Below are 3,764 nucleotides of genomic sequence, written 5' to 3'. Positions count from 1 at the left end.
TAAAGTCAGTAAATTGTATAATTAGATTAAATCTTGCTCAGTCTCATACTTTTCATAGTATACTCTTGTGCCATGTTCTAAAATAATTCATTAATCTCTAATGATATTTTCTCTATTTTGACAAATTTAGACTTACACAAGAGAATTTTCAGTGAAGAACCTGGTTCATCATGATAACACGGTATGTTTTCTACACTCTGCATAATTTGAAATAACTATATTTGGATCATGAGCAGAGTCCTACCAAATACCAAACTTCTTTTGGACTTATCCGTTACAAGTGAACCAGTCCCGTTTAAAAGAGTCCCAACCGAATAGAAGTACCTAGATTCTAGGGATACACTCCAATGTCTCTTCAAAGCTGAATTTCAGTTTGATTAAAACTTCTAAGAGTCTGAAAAGTTGTAGTTACCCCATCAATTATTCCCCTGTATATTGATCAACTTTAGTGTATTCCTTACTTCATCTCTCTCAAGCGGTTAAAAAACTCTCATTCTTCTTTCATCTTCCAAACACAATCTAATTCTCTTCTCTTCCATACCCTAGCCCAGATATGTCGAACACCTCTGAAAATCCTTCATCACCACCACAGGAAACCACTTCCACACCTTCTACAGCACCAATCTCTAAGAAAAAGATGATGGCTTGTAAGATTGTCGCTGAAGGAGAGCATATCAAGAAAATAAACAAGCAATTGAAAGCAGGTAGGGAAGAAGAATCCCAGAAATCTGAAGATTCATTTAAGTCTGCTACTAAGGGGGAAGAAAGTAGGTATTCCGAAACTGAACAAGTATCTTCTGATTCTAAAGTTACTCTTGAGACAATTTTTGAAGTGGCTGCAAATTTAGAGAATAGAGTTGTGCTGGTAGGATCTATAGCAGGTGTTGAGACTACAAAATCTGGAGAAGTTGGTGGTAAAAATTAAAAAAAAAGAAAAAGAAAAAGAGAGCAAGGGTGCTAGGAGTGCTGTGAGGGGAAAGGGTAAAAGAGTGGTTGATTCTTCACCCACTCCTGTTGGTCGAACAAAAGAAACTGGTGCAATGGTTGTTTGGGGAGAGGAATTTACTGAAATAGAAGAGAGTGTGAGCAAAACAGGGGGAAGTGGGAAGTTGCTGAGGGGTAGGTTCAACTTGAGAAATATAGATGAACCTGTTCCATCTGAACAGGAAACCCTCTTGGACCTACTGATAGGGTTATCAATGGCACCAAAACTCATGCCATTCCCTATGGTTTCATTCTCACAACTGTGCTTGCACATTTCAAGGTACCTATAAAGAAGTGGGGTTAATACTCTGCTTGCTTGCGATTATGAAGTCAATGTCATTCTTAATGAACCTGGTTCATCTAAAAACACACCTATCAATAGCAAAGTCAGAGTCTTGGTACAGGAGAGTGAGGCAAAGGATATTGAGATAGCAAGGCTGAAGACACGATTGGTTGAGGTAGAATTTGAGAGAGATGTTCTCAGAACTGAACTTGCAAGGGAAAAGGAGAAGAATGATGGAATTCTTCAAGACATGCTGAAACTTCTCCAAGCAAATAACCCAGCCCCTACCTCTTCCAAGCCTTAAATCCTAACCTAGTGTAGATCAACCAGTGACCCTATTCGGGACTTTGTTTCTTTTGACAATGTTTTCAGTATTTTTATTTCTTCTTATGCTTTGTGGTAGAATCTTATCAATCATCAATGAAATTCACTACCTTTTGCTCTAACTGTTTGTTTATATTTCTTTGATGGTTAAAATTCTTAGCTTGATCTATAATGATTAATTCATGATTGCATTTGAAGTAGCCCCAGTGGCCATGAGTACGTTTTAAAATCTGGTTATCTCATATTTTTTATGCAACTTTTCGATGATGCCAAAAGGGGAAAAAAAGGTTGTGATTTAAACAAGTGATGTTTACACTTTGAACAGTGATGTTTATAACCTAATGTACCTGGTCCTTGATGATAAGTGATATAAAGGAAAAATATTTCTAACATTGAGTTGATGTTTGAGCTGAGTTCTGGCAGGGCCTAAGTGTATGAAAAGCACAGTGTTTGTCATCATCAAAAAGGGGAAATTTGTTGGCCCAAGTAAAGGTTAGTTTTGAAGACTGACAAAGGAACTCAGACATGAACCAGGTCCATCCAGTGGTCCATCCCTCAGGTTCACAAAAACGGGTAGATTCAAGCATGTGGGATGCAAGTGAAGGAGATAAGCTTAACTTGGTGTATTTAATATCTCCTGATCGAAAAGATTGCATAATTGATAAGGAGAAGGAGTCCTTAAAAGAGAAAACTATCCAAGATAGGGAAGGAGTTAGAAGTTGAAATCAACTAGAACTCTTCCACCAAGGAAGAGTTGCATCAGAACTCTAGTTATTTCTTCATCTACTAACTCTATAAATTGCAGGATGTTCTCAAATTAAATTGGTTGCACAAAAATGCAGAAGTAAAACCTGAATTGGGAGCAAAATAGCAAGGCTTTTTGCAAGCAGTTCGTGTGTGATTCAAGTGTGCAAACTAGAAGCTACATGAACTAGATTGAAGAACCAGCTCCATAAAGAGTTTTATGTGTCTTTCTTTTTTCTAGTTCAATTGTAGTAGGTGTTTCATATTGTACCTTTCAGCTTTATCTAGAAGCAATTGTAATAGGTATATTGAGTATTCAAGTTAGAGTTAACTTGAAGTTGTCGCAGCAGTTAGAGGCTGGTTGCCACAACGGGATTAGAGTTAATCCTTAGGTTTACAAGAGTTTTGTAAATGCTGTTTTCGCTCAGTGATTTTAGTGGAAGTTTGGGAAAATCCTACTGAGTAGTAGGTCGTGGTTTTTTCACCTTTTGAGCCAGGTGTTTTCCACGTAAAAATCTCTGTGTTCTTTATTTTCTGTATTTATTATTCCGCAAACAGCAGTAGTTAGTACACCTAGAAGAACCAGGTTCTTCTAGAGCGAAAATTGGGTACCACACAAATCACCCCCCTTCTTGTGTGGTATTGACATTTAGAACATCAATAAATAATATGGATCACCCCACACAATACCCGGTAACCGTTTATACACGTGGTGTTATCGCGTGGTCATCATATCCATATCTACCCTTCCCACCCCATTAAGGTATTAAAGCGCGGGATGTCTCGTTACTTATTGCATGCTAGTACCCGTCCCAATCCTATCAGTCCCGGAGGCATTTGGACTAACTAGTCCTAATGGGAGAGGGGTTTGCGGCCTTTTGGAGAGTTTTCAAAGGACAAAATACTAAGACGTCAATCAAAGCACATAATGCAAGTAGAGGGGAAAGCAAATAAGCAAGTAGGGCTCACATAAGCCTCCTAAGATCAGATAAAGCCATAGAGTTTAGCATGTCTTGCACGTACTGGTTTAGTCTTAAATTAAATTAAAGCGATAAGCGGACTGGTTCAACACATATTTTTGGACAGGAAGTCTACATTAGGCTTACTCGAATGCAGTTGTCTAAGACTGATCCAGTTGATTAGTTAAACCTTTTTGTCTATGTGTTGGATAGAACTACTGATTTTAAAACACAAGCTGATTTTAAAAGAAAATATCAAAGTAACAAAAAGTTTCAGAAAAGGGTACGTGGTTTAACAACTAAACGAGTTCCAGAATGCAGATCGGTTGGAAAATGTTTACCAGAGTTCATGCGAGTAGGTTTAGAAAGAAAAGTCGTTGTTTTAAGAAAATCAACACTGTTTTGAATAAGTGAGACAATTTTGGTTTCGAAATCCCTATAGGCATGCTTTCTATACGTGATACCTTTTT

Source organism: Nicotiana attenuata, unplaced genomic scaffold, assembly GCF_001879085.1.
Source record: "Nicotiana attenuata strain UT unplaced genomic scaffold, NIATTr2, whole genome shotgun sequence".
In the NCBI taxonomy this organism is placed as follows: domain Eukaryota; kingdom Viridiplantae; phylum Streptophyta; class Magnoliopsida; order Solanales; family Solanaceae; genus Nicotiana; species Nicotiana attenuata.
The sequence above is the reverse complement of the archived record's forward strand: the minus strand, read 5'-3'. Positions refer to the sequence as shown.